Here is a 17,052-nt window from a genome sequence, read left to right as displayed (position 1 = left end):
GGTAGCATCCTTTGATGCAGGAATGTTTTTAATTTTGATGAAGTCCAAGTTTATCTATTTTTTCTTTTGTTACTGGCACTTTTGGTGTCATGTCTGAGAATCCATCGCCAAATCCATGGTCATGAAGATTTACCCCTGTGTTTTCTTCTAAGAGTTTTATAGTGTTAGCTCTTATATGTAGATCTTTCTTTAGGTGTAGATTTATCAAATTCACTGTACAAATGACTCGATGTGCTTTTTCAATCTGATTCTCTTTTAAGCAGTATCTGCTATTTAGGTATTATATTTATTTTTAATTTTATGGCAAATTTTCTAAAGTTTTGTATAGTTGTTTATAGTACATGCTTCTTTCATTATATTTTTTATCCCATCTTTAATGTCATTTTATTTTAAATGTAATTATCTTACAGTGTTTTCCAGACTAGTGTATTAGGTCAACTTCCTGGTTTTGCTAATCCTCTTGGTTGTTGTGTTTGCTAACTCTCTCTCACCGTGAATCATCGTGTTGAGCAGTTGCTGATTTTTGCATTATGAATGTTTTCCAACTGGGCTTTTATTATTTTTCACCAGATCCTGTTTCTCTAGAGCTGTCTTATGTTTGCTTTAGGTGCATAGAGGAAGAGCCTCACCAGTCTAGGTCCTTTAAAAAAAATCAATTTCTTGGTTTTAGGATTCTCTCACCATTTATGACACCCCCTACAGTGTGAATTCAGATTTAATATCTTATGAATTTTTTTTTTAATCTAGAATCTTGAATAGAGATATTCCCTTCCTTGAGTGATGGGGGTTTTCTAGTCCCTTCTGAGAAGCCAGCCTTTCCAGGATATTATTGGCTTTTGATAAAGTATATCAATCCCAGCTTGTTTCATGTCTTTGAGGAAACTATCTTCTTTTTTAGTGTGGTGTTAAAACCCCAACTTCTTGCCCTTATCGCCTATATCATGATTTGATATCCCTCCCAAGTTATCAAAGTTTCCTCTCATCACTTTATCCGGCTTTAAGTTATTCTTCATTTCTGGTACTTGAGGATTTTATTCATTAATTTAATAGATTTTTATTGAGCACCTACAATATGTCAGATACTGTTCTAGGATGTGGGTTATATCTATAAATAGACAGACATAGATGTCCACCTTTATGAAGTTCGTATTCCACTAGACAGAAAAAAAATTATTAGGATCTTAAAAGGGGAAGTGTGACATGGGGGTATGGGGTGGAGAGGATCCTATGAAGTTCGTATTCCATTAGACAGATAAAAAATAAACAGGATCTTAAAAGGGGAAGAGTGATATGGGGGTGTGGGGTGGAGAGGAGCCTGATGAAAGGATCAGGAATGGGGAAGGAAGGAAGGCGAGCTGGAGCGTGAAGTAGTGTTTCCAGGGTAAGTTTCACGGAAAGGTAAAATTTGACCAAAGACTTAAAGGAGATGAATGTGTTAGCCAAGCAGCTTCTAGAGGAGAAGTGCTCCAGACAGATGAAGCACAGAGTGAAGGCCTGCGAGTGTGAGCATGCTTTGTCTTTCCAGGAGCAGCACAGAGGCCAGTGTGGCTGGCTGATTATCAGAAGAGAGAATCTCAGGGGTTGAGGCCAAAAAGGTGAAGGGAGAGAACACATCATGCAGTGCTTGAGAGCTCTGGATTTGGCTTTTAGTCTGGGCTTTGAAGAGAGTGGTGACATGATCTGACTTAGGTTCTAAAAAATTTGCTTTGGCTATATGTTGATTCTGGATTGTAGGGGACAGGGTATGAGTAGGGACGTATGTTGGGAGGGAACCTAACAGGTATGGCAGCCGTAGAAGTGGCAAGAAGGTACAACCAGCACAGTTTCTTGAAGGAAGAGTTGAAGACACTCCTTTCTGTCTTCTTTTCAGCTTAGCTACGTATGTATGATACTAATTACTATTATTTTCTTAAATGTAACATTTGTGTCTGATCTTAGGGGGAGGGTAGATCCGTGTTACTTTAGCTAACCATATTCTGAGACTGTAAGCCAATGAAATGAATTTTAAAATGTCATCTTCTGTTTAAATATGTCTTTAAAAGTTTTGTTGTGGTACATGTTGGAAGCTTTGGAAAGTTCAAGCTCTTTGGAGAAAGTCAGAGAGCTGCCTTTCTGCTGCTTGAGCCTGGAGCTGCTAAGAATGTGCTCACTGCAAATGGCTCAGAAACGTGCGGAGAGGGAGTTCTTAGAATCCCTTAGACACTATCTGGGAAAAAATAACCACATAGAAAAATATACAGCTGGGGTTTTCATCTCAGCAATTGGCATAAAGTAAATACAGGACTTTTCTTTTTCTTTTGTTTTCTTCCAACAAAAGGAAGGAAGCCCAGAGCATAAGAAAAAGTTCTCTTTCATTAGGTAACAGTTCTTCCACTTCAGAAAAATCAGTAAAATATTCATGGTTATGAGGACTTTTCATATTTATTGTGGTGTAATCTCCTGATAAACGGTGTCTGAGGAAAGCAAATGGTTCAGATCATTTAACTAGGCATCATCTGATATGGAAAAAAAAAAAAGTCAAAATCTTTTGTATTATTTGTCTTGAAAGCTTCAAGAAAATTCAGACTCACAGCCTAAGGCAGATATAACAAAGATATCCATTTCTTTTCTGTTTGTGAAAACCATTTCCAGCCATTGGCCAAAAAAGTTAGCAGAGAAAAATTGTGAGCACCGCAGCACCTTCCATGAGAAGTGTGTAGTGACCATTCTTTCCTGAGGACATTCCGTCACTGTTAATTCTCTTACCCATGGTTTCCAGGACTTGTCCTCCAGCAGCCAACTTTTGCTTCCCTATTGCACTCGAAATGAAAACGGACCCAGGCAAGGGACCTCCTTTTTCAGAACACTGCTTATCACAAAGGTCTAAAAAATAATATAATATTTACCAAAAATATTTACTCTTCTCAAATCCCTGAGATTCACTAAAACCTGTTGTTTATTTAAAGAAATATTTTGATCCCTCTAGCATCTGTAAATAACCTGCTACTATACTTTTATTTTCCCTTAAAAACAATGGTTCTCAAACTTTACCCTGGAATATACCCCCCTCTTCTCCCATCCCCAGAGTTCTGATTCAGTAAGTTTGGGGTGAGGCTCCAGATTTGCATTTCTAACAAGTTCCCAGTTTGCGCTGCTGTGGGAACCACCCTGTAACTGTCTCAAGGCAATGGTTTTCAAGCATGATTGCACCTTCAATCATTTGCAGAGCTTTTAGAAATCCCAAATAACTGAACCCTAGACCAATTAAATTAGAATTCTGAGGGTGGGACTTGTGTCATCCAAGTTTTTAAAGCTTCCCAGGTGATTTAAACATGCTGCCAGGTTTGAGAACCTTTGCACTTAGGTCTTCTGACTGGCAGATGTGCTTGACAGAATAACTGCCAATAAGCCGTGTGCACTTGTGCTTGTTTCCACCAAATCTCCATGAACTCTCTGGAAGCAAAGCCTTGCTGTGTGAAATGAGAAATAAAGCACTATGCAAATATAGAACTCTCTTCATCAAATTTTCAGCAGACATTTGATGCATTGAGTTTAACAAAGAGTAGAAATTTCTCCATGTGTCACTTAGTGCAAACTTAAACATTAATTACTGGAGCTGAATTTTGCACACTTGCATAATGACAAGAGAAAAAATGCTCTTATTTCCAAAGTGTCTTTTTGGGTTATGAAACATTATGCTATGATCCAGGATCCAAAAATCAACTTCTGTGAATATTTAGGCTATTTCATGAAGAACCAAGTTAGTATGGGCAAACTGATTATAACTTGATTTTATTTAAGCATTGGCATTATGTTTCTATCTCTGTCATTTCTGAAGTGATCAGAAGCTTCATTATAAAAAATGCCCTTTTGCTATTGGCAGATAGTTATTATTTATAAAATTATATTAAAAATACAGTTAGATAAATTAATAGAAGGCTTAATGACCATTCTGGGCATAAATTTGACAGAGGCTTATACATTTTTTGATGACACCGGACTTGGGTTTTGGAGAAGCCCTGAGTTTATGCACCTACTGTGTGACCTTGGATAAATCATTTAAAACTTTTTAACACTGAGCTTTTGGTCTTCAAATCAGGGTTAATGATACCTACTTATGGGGATTACTGTGAGGATGAAGTGAGATAACTACATAAAAATTCTTGCTAAGTTGCAAAGTACTATAGAAAAGTATAAGTATGTCACGTTCAGGATAAACTCCATTAGTGGAGTGATTGTTTATTTTTCAGTAATGCTAACATATTGCATGGACTATTCACTAGCCTACAAGACTCTTGAGAGTAGAGGTTATGTTTTATTTACATTTATATTGTCACTGCTAGCACAGAGCTTGGGACACAGAAGAAGCTCAATCAATGATTGCTAAATAAGTTATCATCTATGACCAGTAGTACAGCTTTATGTGGAAACCAAATAGTAAGCTGGGAGACTGAGCTCTTTTTGTGAGTGAATATATCTGGTCTTCGGGGATTAAAGTTCTGCATTTCCCTCATTGGCACCAGAATCTAACATGCTCGGTTAATGGGCTCAGACACATTTATCCATACACAAAGCTATATTTTTCCCTTTTATGCTGTGAACACTCCTAATTTAAGAGTGAAGTAGCCAGTAGAGAAAAATAACTGTTCCATATTATCAGAAGGATTGATAGTTAATGTTTCATTCTTCTCATGGCTTGAATTGCTCTTCTGTAATAAATTAGGTCATCTGGTAGTGAATTACTAATCTTCCCAGGCTACGTGACCGAGAAAATGCACAAAATAAACATATAATAATTCAAAGAATGATTGATTCTTTGTAATGCTCTCCTTCCCTATAGCTCCTGGGAAATATTCAGGAACTAAAGAGACCCAATCATTATTACCCTGGGCATTTATCTGTGCTTTGATACTGAAAGCAAAAATGTGGGTAGATGGAGGGGAGGGGCAGGAGATCGATCTGATTCAGATATGTCTGGGCATGTATGGGGACAGGTAGGGTAGGGTGACAAGCCATTTACCACTTGAGGAATAAGGCAGCTTGGACCAAATTTATCAGAGGTCTATTTATCAAATTAGGAACATAGAATCTTAAGAGGAAATAAGTAAAGCCAAAGGAAAAGAAATTGAGGGAGTGTAAGTTGGGCCTAAGAATAATTTATTGGTCATTTGAGGGAATGGGAAATTTCATGAGTAACGCATTATCTGGTTTTCTGAATCCAGGCCTGTTATGAACTAAATTGTCATTTCCCCATTTATATGTTGAAGCCTTAACCCCCAAGGTCACTGTATTTGGAGATGGGACCTTTAAGAAGGTAATTAAGGCTAAAAGAGGTTAGAAGAGTTGAACCCTGTATTAGTGCATTTCTGATGCTTATAAAAAAATACATGGAACTGGGTAATTTATAAGAAAAAGAAATGTATTGCTTATAGTTTCTGAGTCTGGGAAGTCCAAAGTCCAGGGAACACATCTTGTGAGAGCCTTCGTGGTGGTGACAGTGACAGCAGAGTATCATATTGTGAAAAATGGTGGTGCAGAGAGAGCAAGAGACTAACCTTCTCCTTCACTCTTCTTTTAAATCCCTTCGAACAATGCCCATGACCACCACTTTTAATCCATTCACTAGGCATGGTCCTGCAATCTAATCACCTCTTCAAGGCCCTACCTTTCAATTACCACAATAGGATTTCCCACCCTCAACAGTTACAATGGAGATTTAAGCTCCAGGGAGGTTGAAAGGGCATCCAATCTATAGGATTCTGCCCCTGACTCCCCCAAACTCATGTCCCTTTCACATGCAAATACATTCATTCCATCCCCAAAGCCTTAACTTGTTTCAACTCAAAAGTCCAAAGTTCAAAGTCTCATCTGTGAATTCAAAACTGAGAGGTTTGGAAAGAATTGGTACTGAGATAAGAAATCAGGCTAGAAGGAGTTTATTAGCACAGGTGGTGTGGCAGAGGCATAGGGACAGAACCTAACCTGCCTTTCCCTGCAGGGGTTGGGCTTATATTTCTTCTTATGGTGAGTTGTGTTGTTCTGACTGGCCATAGCTTTGTTAATGAGGAGCTGAGTGAAATATCCAATGGGAGTTGTTGAGACCTTATGTTAATTAGGTGATTTTTAAGTTTGTAATTATTGGTTCCATTAGTATGTAAAGTAGGAATTCCAAGGGAACCAATGGCATGGAGTTCTGTTGTGGTTATGAGTTACTTTATCTTTAATTTACAGGAAAGTCCCATAGGGTGGGAACCACCATTTTGAGTATCTTTGGGTGGCACCATCTTGGGTAGTCCTGCAGGGCAGAGACTGCAATTTTGAGTATCTTTGGGTGGTGCCATCTTAAGTAGTCCTCCCTGAACCTAATAAAAACAAGTTATCTACTTCCAAGATACAATGGCGGGACAAGCACAGGTACATATTCCCTTTCAAAAAGGGAGAAATAGGCCAAAAGAAAGGTGTAACAGGGCCCAAAGAAGTCTGAAACCTAGCAAAGCAGGTATTAAATCTTACAGCAGTTGAATCATGTACCTTGACTCCATGTTTGACTTCCTGTGCATGCTGGTGTCAGGACTGGGTCCCCAATTCCTTGGACAGCCCCATTTTTCTACAGCTTTTCTGGTCTCAGGCCACATGTCAGCTCTCCCAGGCTGGTTTTCTACTCTGGCAACTCCACAGGTCTGGGGTCTCCCTGGCAGTCCCGTTCTCACGGCTCCACTAGGCATGGCACTAATGGGGTTTCTCTGCTGCCACTCTGACCCCACATTTTTGCTCAGCATTACTCTGGCAAAGGCTGTCTATGTTGATTCTGCCCCTGTGACAGATCTCTTCCTGGGCCCCCAGGCTTTTCCACACATCCTTTGAAATAGGGGTGGAGGCTCCCAAGCCTCCATGGCTCTGGCATTCTAATCAAAAAAGACTAATCCAGAAAGATTCCAATCCAAAAAATTTTTTTTAATAAAAAGAGGAAAAGACACTAGAGTTCGCTCTCTGCCATGTGAGGATGTAGCAAGGAGGTGCTGTCTGCAAGCCAAGGATAGAGACCTCAGCATAAGCCAAACCTGCCAATCTCCAGCAACCTTCCCAGCCTCCAGAACTGTGATAATTCTTAAAAAACAGAGTTTTTAAAGCCACCCAGTCTCAGGTATTTCACTAGGGCAGAGCAAGCCGCATGAATTTACAATTGAACCCTAGAAGAAAAGGGGTTGTTGTAAAGAAAAGAGCTATATTTACAAAGATTTGTATAGATGCTAATAGAGGGTAGCACAAAAATGGGATTGTTAAGAATTGCTCACATTCTAGTCAAGCAGCTTCAGAACCAAAAATGACCCTAGTGGCATTAATGGGAGAGAGTCCCAGGGTAGCACCAGGGAGCAGCATGGCATCGTGTCTTGGCCCAGGAGGGTCACCTCAGTGCACTAGAGCCCAGCACAGCATGTCTTCCGTGGGTACAGTGGGATGGCTGCAGCAGGGGAAGCCTTGGTTGTCACTATCAGGGACAGGAACCCAAACCCAAGAGGGAAGGGAGAATGTAAGGAGAATTAATTATTCTTCCTGAATACATATGAGACACCTCCTGTAAACTCCCTAAAATAACTGGACGGTGAAGAAACTTTGAAATGATTTAGAAGTTCTATACTAGAGGGTGTGAGGTTATTTCATGAGCTTAATGGAACAATCTCATGGCACATACAAAATGACAATATTAACATTAATGATGTAGAAATAGGGATCAGACAGAAACTAGCCTCTGTAGGGTGCCTATTAAATGCTAGGCAGAGGGTTGATATTTGAATTATGTCTCATTTTCTGCATAATAACTCTGTAAGCTAGTACTATTGCTCCTATTTTTCAAATGAAGAAATTGGGCCTCAGAACATTATGGAATTTTCCCAGGGTCACATAGCTAGTGCCTCTAGAAACTGGAATACAAAATAGATATTTCATCTCCAAAGTACATACTTAATACACTGCTATTCATAACCTATTAACAATTCTGAGCTTTTTTCCACCCTTCTGTTGTGTACAGAAGAGAAAATATCTTGTTGAACAATTCAATAATTGTTTTAAGGCGCTATAAAGATAATGCAGTGCCCACGTCCCATGACTTCTAAACTGTGGAAGCAGTTTGGCTACTAGTAGTGCCACTGAACTGATGATGTATAAACATTGCTGTTATTTCTCCTTCCTTGTCATAATTGTCTACTGTGTTCCAGGCATTGAAGATATAATGATAAATAACATATACATAGTCTTGCGCTCATAGGGTTTAGAAATATTAAGCAAATTATCACATCAATAAAATATATAATTAGACATGGTGATAATTGCTCTGAAAAAGGGTTGGGGAGGCATCAATGAATAACAGGTGAGATTTAGGTGGACGGTTAGGGAAGTCTTCTATATAATATTGATATCTGAGCAAAGACCTGATGGATGCAGGCACAATTAGGCAAAGCTTAGCGAAAACTATGCTCCAGGCAGGCAGAAGGAAGAGCAAGTGACAAAGCTCAGGGAGGGAACAAACTGGACTTGTTTCAGGACCAACATGAAGGTCAGTGTGGTTGGTGTGTAGCAAGCATGAAGGTCAGGTGAGGTTTCAGATGGAGGCAGGGGCCATGTGATTTGGATTTACAAATCAAATGGGCTGTAGAAGCCCATGTTAAGGATTTTGTATTTTATTTTAAATGAAATGGAAGACTTTGGGGGCTCCAGTGGTGCAATTGGTGAGTGCGCAGCACTTACATGAAGTGGAAGACATTGCAGCTTTGAAGGTAGATGGAGTATTTGATCCCTCTGGCTGTTATGTGGAGAATGAGTTGGAAAAGGGTAAGAGGGGAATTAGGTGGAAAGTTAGAGAAGAAGTTGGCAAGAAAGACTGAGAAGGGGAAAGAAGGAAACACAAGCTGGAGAAGTCAGCTCCTGAAAAAGGCAGGAGTAGTGGTCCATCGCTGAAAGGAAGAAGGGAAGGGCAAGAAGGTGAAAGAGACTGGAATGATCCATCTTAACTGAACACTGGAGGGGCTGATGAGGGAAAGGGACGGTTCCGTGTGACTGAGGGCTGCCAAAGGAGAGACACTTGAGCAAAAGAGGCGGGAAAAAGGAGGGTATGGTCAGGCTGTTAGTTTTGGAAGGGGTTTGGTTGTGGCGTGTTGATGTTGTGATTTTGGAAGTGGGTTGCTGAGGTGAAGCAGAAAGAATATATAGTTGGAAATAAAGAGGTAAAGAGTTGAGGTAAGGGCTTTGCAAATATCACCTACGTGGACATTAAGTTGCCTGGGATGATGGAAGGAGCTAATGTCTCCATGAGTGAGCGGGCAAGGCCAGGAACTCCATCTGCTACTTTGAAAGCAAAGGAGAGATGACATTGCCAAATGGTGAGCTCGAAGGAGCAGGGATTTTGCAATAAAGGGAGCTTGTAATGGGTTGGAGGAAGCAGTGGGAGTAGACGAGATGCTGAGTCTCCTCTTAACCACGACTATGGTGGGATGTTAGAGAGAAACTGGCCTTCATTTCAGAGGGTCTGGGGAAGCAGTGTACTCAGGACAGCTAAGATTAAGCCAAGAAGGTACTAAAGAAGAGGTTGGCAATGTAGAGGAGTCTTTTGATTACACATTAGATATAGGAAGGGGAGAGAGTCTTGGATAGAGAAATGGAGAGGATGTGCAGAATTGCCACAAGTGTAGAACTGGCTGGTGTAAGAACCAGGCAAGAAGGGTTCTTTGGTGAGTGAACGTGTGAACTGCTTAACACTCTGTCCTGGGTTGTCACACCCAGAGTTCCTGGGAGTGCACCTGTCAGCTCTCTCTAGTCATAACTCCAGTTGTCCACAGCAGGCCTGTCATTTGTTTAGGAGCTAGCGAAGTTCATGAAAGCTGCTTTAGGTAGGCCTTAATGTTTTGAAAAATAACCAAAGTTCTTCCTCTTGGTCTCTTGAGAAAAGTACATTCTATTAAATTTTTAGCATAAAGGAAGATCAATGCAATAATAACACTATTCTATATGGAGTGCTTATAGAAACAAGGAAATCAATTTTATAAATGGCAAGATAAAGTGCTACATCGCTGAGCACATAGAGACATGGCGAGCCCTCAGTCACAGTTTTCAAATTCACTCTACCAGTTCCTCTGTATCATAATTGTAGAACATTTTGTTTCAGCATGGGAAACAGCTATTATTGTCATCCCAACAGTATAAAATGTAGATTCCTTAAGTTGCCATGTATATGCACTTCATTTAATTCAAAAGGAGTGTCATAGCTCAGGAAATAATTTTCAGGAATGATTAGGAAATAGTCCCAGAGATACATAAGAACATGTCTAAATAAACCTCAGAGTAATTCGATGAGCATTTTGCTGTTGTGAACACTTTCTCACAAGCTGTTCTTTTATTGTCTAAAATAAAGAAGTTACACGGAAAAAACTGAATTGCAATTTTCAAGGCAAAAGAAAATTTACTCCATCCATCACCACACAACCTTGCAGGAAAATGAGAATTCCAGATACTAGGAACGAGGGGCCAGAGGTGACAGGGTGCATGGTGTGACCTGTGGAGTGAAGTCAGCTGGTAGGACAACAGCAAAGGTTCAGATTGAGTGGAGAAGGGGGGTGAGAGATCAGGCTGGATAAGCAGGTGCGTGTAGATGGTGAAGAATTTTACATTTCTCACTGAGAAATTTAGACTTATTATGAGGACAGTGAGGTATAACTGATGGCTTCTGGGCAGAGAGGAGTGGCATGGCCAGAAATATATCTTAGAAAAATTTGTTTGGTAGCTATGTGTAAGGTGCATTGGAGAGAGAGAGACTTGGAGGAAGATCAACTAAGATGTAGTAATTGAGACGAAATGATGAGGGTTTAAACAAATCAGGGTGGCAGGGGATGAACAGAAATTTGAAAGAGATTTGGTAGCCAAAGCAAGTGACATAGAAAGAAGAGCCACCAGGACCCTGAGGACGGCCCACCCCTTGTCTCAGGACCAGAGACGCAAGTCAAATGCATAAGAGGTTTTATCCCTGAGTCGCTCTGCCTTCTTACTGTCTTTCTAGGATGTGTCCTGTTCCTATACAGAGCCCCAAATATAATATCCTGATTCTCTTTGTATTTTTCTAGCAACTGATTCCTTTGCTTCTCCCCTGACCCCTATGAATTCCACGGCTATCCTCACTGCTTTAAGAGAGTACTGATGCTGGGCAGGACTTGTGAGGCCTCGAGGCCAATCCTTTCCTGAAGATGGGGTAAGACATTTCTAGCTTTGCTGAAATCTTATAACTCTCCAGAGCGGGTTATCAAATGAAAACATGTGGGAGAGGATAATAACAAAAACTTTTACTTTTTTTTAAGGGTTTTAAGTATATTGATTCACCGGTCTTGAGTTGTTACAACAGCCTTATGAAATAAATACTCAGACATACCCCATTGTACAAATGAGGATATTGAGGCACAGAGAGGTTATGTAAATTATACAATAAGGTGAGCTCATAGGTAGCAGAGCCAGGATTTGAACCCAGGCTGTGTGCTGCAGGGCCAGGCTTCTGACTACGATTCCATGCCACTCTCGACACTTGCAGCATACTGTAATGGCTAGGGACGTTGAGCTTCTCATGCCAGAGAGATCCCCTTAATTAAGTTTATCTGCTTGTCAGAGGGGAGCACAGTGTTTCTAGGTCAGGGCCTCTGGAGATTGGTAATGTCCCCCCTGTCATCACCAGGGGGTGGGAGTGAGTGCTGTTTTCTCTGGTTGTTTTTGTTCTCCCTTGTTCCTCTACTTCACATCCTCTAAGGCTGCCATATTGGGCACCTGTTTCAGATGAATTTCCCAACATTATGGATGATAGTAGACAACAGGGAAGAACCAGTAATCTAGAGCTGTCAAAAAAACAGGATGGCTAATAAGGGTGGTGGATATCTATCTATCACTTCTCTCTCTCTCTCTCTCTCTCTCTCTCTCCTCTCTCTACCTGTCTATCATCTACCCACCTATCCTCTACCTGTCTTCTAACCATCCATCCACCCATCCATCCGTTTGTATGTATTTCCTGGTTTCTATGTACCAGGTATTTTACTTCCATCTTTCACATAATTAAATCATTTAATTTTTAAAGGCTGTAATACCCCTATTTTAAACATAAAGAAACTGAGTCTAAGAAATAATATTTCAAGCCTGAAATCAGGGTTTGTAGTCAGATTAATCTGACCCCAAAGTACGTACACTTTCCCTTTACCACACAGCTCTTACGCTAGGTCTTTTAGCTTTTGGCCAAATAGTCTACTTATTTGACTAGATTATTGCTGTTTTAAGATTTTTGTAGATCTCTGTAATGATCTCAACAGAATATCTGCAAATTAGTCTTTGTCTTTCTAATACTGGTTATGAGAAATGTAATACACTAAGAAGAAAGTCTATTCAGTATAGTGCAGTGAGTAAAGGTGCAAAACTTGAAGGGGATGTGAAAGGTAAACTTTTCTTCTGTTTCAGATGACCTGTAGACTTGAATGCCATTTCTCTTACTCTGTGAGAGAAAAGCAATGCAGACATGACTGGGAAAGCAATGCCTATTTTCCCATGTAACATAATTAACATATTAAAATAATTTTAATGATCAAATGCTAACTCTGTAATCAATTAAGTCTCTATTTCAGGGCCTTATCCTATTAGGACAGAGCTCTGCTTTGTCACGTAGAAAGAATGAGCCAGGTAATGTGTCTCACCTATTTTGCCTCATATATTTATTCTTTACCTGACGTGTCACTCAGAATGGTTACTGTGGCAATAGAACACACCAACATTTCATCTTGATAAATACATGAAAAGGAATTAATTATTTTAATACACATATCTTTTTTCCTTTGAGGTCTATTTTCTGCTCAAGTTGATGATTAAGCTAATATTGCCCATTAAAACCAAGACAGGTTATATCATCTTTACTCATGGTGCCTATAAGTGTAAATTACTTTGACAAAAACAAATAATAATACAAAAATGAGTGAGCTCAATAACAATAGGCATCACATATAATAGGACCAAAAGGAACAGCTTGTCATTCCCTATCACGTTGCTTCCATAGATCATAGTTGTGGAACTCTGAGTGCTTGAAAACAATGTTCTTTAAAGAAGGATTTCCAAGTATTACTGGCTAAAGAAAAACAGGGTCCATGTAAATAATATTTTTTTCTTTTCTTTCTTTCTTTTTTTTTTTTTGGAGTGGGGAGGGGAGAATGAATTTCCCATAAGTTTTATTGAAAACTTATTATACACTTACTCTTTAATAATAAAGGAACTTAATGTCTTTGAGAGCTATTACCTGTAAATTTCATTCTAGACTATGGCATTTACTGAGCTCAATTGTTAGTTCCAAATGTGTAAACACATCTAGTTAGGGCTTTTATGTAACCTTATTCTTGCTGTGCTTGCTTACTGGTATTTATGTCTGCTCACTCCTGTTAATTGGTTAATGTTTGCAAAGTGCTTTTGAGATGAAAAGCTAATGATCCCTGTGCCGTGGGAGGCTGTGGGTGGCTGCCATGGCAGCTTGCTGGGGCTTTGACTATGAGGACTTGCTTGTGGGCTCCAGGATAATGAGGGGGAATCCCTTAAGCCTTCTGTGTCCCTGCTCTTCAAAGCCTTTTCCATTCGGTTCTCCTGGCCTTGCTAAGTCACTCCGTCGACAAAATAAAAATCATCATTCTTGCAAAGGTGTGAGACGGAGGCTCTTCAAAGACTTTTTACCCACATTCCACTAGAGATTGCTCTAGTGCAGTTGGACAGCATCTCTATGCCATTACAAAAGAAATAATAGGAACAGAAATACATAAAGTCCAAAAACGATGTTGCTCTTAAAAACTAGTGGCAAATGTTTTATTATTTTTATCTTATTTTTTCTGTCCTATGAGCATAAAGGGAACCACACTTTTATTTTCCATCCATTTCTACCAAAAACATATATTAAAAGGGAAAGGAATTAAAAAATGTTATGTAATTTTTTTTTTGTTTGTTTGGCTAAAGCTACTGAGTTTTCTGTCACTGTATAGGAATGATATTTAGAGTGTCTATGCATTACATGATTCCCATGCTGGGAATTTGTTTCTGTTTTTAAATGATAAATATTAAATAATATTAAATGTTATTACTGATTTCTTTTTGTTTGTTTGCCTACATGCCTGCTTTTTGTCAGATCTTATTTCTTGCATTTCCTGTATCTACATATTAGCTTTCCACAGTCACATCACTGGTGCACCTGCCTTCATTAGAGCTCCTCTGTGGGCTCCCTCCTGGGGAATGTACAATTGGGCCTGCAGAGGAAAGTGGTGTCTGGGGGGACCAAACCATTGCATAGATTCCCCCGTGGAGACAGAAGATTTTCCAGCTATTTATTTTTAATCAGTTGATAATCACTAGAATACTTAGAGTGAGTTTCAGTAGCATAATCAAAATACAGAAAAGCTTAGTGCAAAGACAGTATTTATATCAACTTTCATAATAATAAAAAAAAGAAGGAAAGCCAAATACACCCAAATATAGACTGGCTGGATAAATATGGCATAACCATTTAAAGGGATATCGTGCCATCATTATGACAACATGAGGATCCTTATGTTATTATATTAAGTAAATAAAAAACAGAATAGAAAAGTGATAGTAAATTATGTTTTTAACTTCATAAAATATGCATAGAAACTGCCTATAAGGCAATATAGTAAAAAATAAATACTGATCATTTTCTTCTTAAGATTATTTTATATTTTTAAATATTCTATGATGAGCAAGGGTTTTCTTTTTACTCATTTTCTTTTTTGAATTATTACGTAAAAACACACAAACGTATAGAGAATGATATAAAATAACAGACATCCTTGAATCTGTAGGAGATTTTGCATGCTAACTTTTTGTTTCATTTGTTTGGATAATTTCATTTATTTTTTGAGATAAAGCGATTTCTCTGTCTCCTAGAGGTAATCACTATTCTGAGGTTTATGAGTTTTACATTTTTGCTACATTTGTAAGTATCCATAAACAACACATAATATTATGATACATATTTTAAGCTTACACATAACAATAGGTGTTATACATATCATCCTGAAATTTACTTATTCAATCTACCTCTATTTTTAAAATTTATTCATTTGTCGTGTGTAAAGCTAACTTATCTTCAAATGTTATATGGAATCCCATTGTATTAATATCTAATAATTTATCTATTCATTCTCCCAGTAATTCTCCAAGCAGGATATGTTCCAAAGTTGTTTTAATTTTTTGTTCTTGTAAAATGCTACAATTGATATCCTTGCAAGTATTCTTGAACACATTTGAGAGTTTCTCTAGGTTACATCCAGAAGTAGCATCCCTGTGATGAAAACATCTATATCTTAACTATACTAGATTTTACCAAATTATTCTCCAATTTATACTCCCAACAGCATAAAACATAAATTACTATTTTCCCATCTTCTTGTCAACACTTCAAATTAGACTTTAAATATTTTTCCAAATGGATATATATAAAAGAAAATCTTTTAAGAATTTTTATTTGCTTTTCCCTGTTTATCAGCTTTTGAGATTTACTTTGATATGAATTGCCTGTTTGTTTTTCATTATTCTATTAGGTAATTTTTCTTTTTCCTACTATTTTTTAAGCATTCACAATATATTTGGGATACTAAGTCTAATTCATGTCAGTTATATGCATTGCAAATATCTTCTCCCTGTCAATAGATTGTCTTTGTATTTTGAGAGGGAGGAAATTCTCCAGGAATATGGAGGAACTAGACAAAGACCAGTGACAGATTTCTCCAGAGAGTCAGGAAGCATCTTCTGGGGACCACCTGGGGGTCTGCTTGACTTCTTTGCTTTTCCATGTTGGCATACTAAGAATGGGGCCAGGCCGGTGGCCTGATAGAGTGGGCATTTGCTCAGCTGGCTTTTGCAGGTTCCTCAATCCTGTTGTTGCACTAAGTGTCACTATCACTCAGTGGTGCAGGATTCTAATGTGAAGGGAAGTCGTGGTGCTGCTGCTTTCCACATACTCTGAATAAGGAGTGCAGTTTTATATCTTACAAAATGCATTAGAGAGTGATCAAAATAGCAGAAAGCCCTCTCTGAATGCAATTCTTCTTAAATGCAACTCACATTCAATAAATGCCTACTATGTTCCACTAAGAAAGAGAGGGGTAGTTAGGTCTTTGCAGCAGTCAGCTTAGCAGAGGATGTAGGTACACATGGCCAGGGCTAAAACAATGTGAGGCTTGTTATACAAGTGATATGAACAGATACTGCAGGGACAAAGGCAAAGGAGTAATAAATTGGTTGATTCAAAAAAGAGGGAGTGAAGTAGCAGGGAAGCCTTCTGAGGAGCAATGTCTGAGCTTTGCAATGAAGGGTGAACAGGGTGTTACCTGTGGAGAAGGGTGTAAGGGAATGTAACTTGAGTAGAAGAGCCTAGACCTCCCTCTGGAGGATTTTCAGACCACTGTTGAGTAATTTACTGGAGCTGGAGCCTAGGATATAGTAAGAGCAGATGAGGCTGGGTCCAGATAATAAAAGACCTTGAATGTAATATTTGACTTCATTTGTTTTGGAGATTTTTTTTTCCCCCTCAAGTTAGAGAAAATGAAAGTTTGCATCAATTCAGTGGATGCCCATATTTTGATTATATTTTGGTTCCCTTCAAATCCTTTCCATGTACATGTTGACCTAAAAGAAACTGAGGTCAAACATATAAGCATGGAGTTTATTGAGCCAATATGACTACTGCAGCTGCGAAACACATAGATCAAGTCACCCTGAGAAGTATGCTCTGAAGGGAGCTAGCAGAGCTCAGCATTTTATAATCACATGAGGGGAAAGAATCAGAGGAGAGAGAGAAGAGGACAGCTCCCTAATCATTACATCAGTTTTTCTATTGACTAGAACATATATATGTGGGTTTTAAAATGTTATGAGATTACACTGTACATGTAGGAATCCAGGGTCAAAATTACAAGAAACATTCTAGGTCATTCTGTTATTTTTCTGGGTGCCAGTATGTCTGGTTTCTAAAAATAGTCTTATTATAACATTTTCCAGGACATGTGA

Source organism: Cynocephalus volans, chromosome 13, assembly GCF_027409185.1.
Source record: "Cynocephalus volans isolate mCynVol1 chromosome 13, mCynVol1.pri, whole genome shotgun sequence".
Lineage (NCBI taxonomy): Eukaryota > Metazoa > Chordata > Mammalia > Dermoptera > Cynocephalidae > Cynocephalus > Cynocephalus volans.
This window is presented reverse-complemented; position numbering follows the sequence as displayed.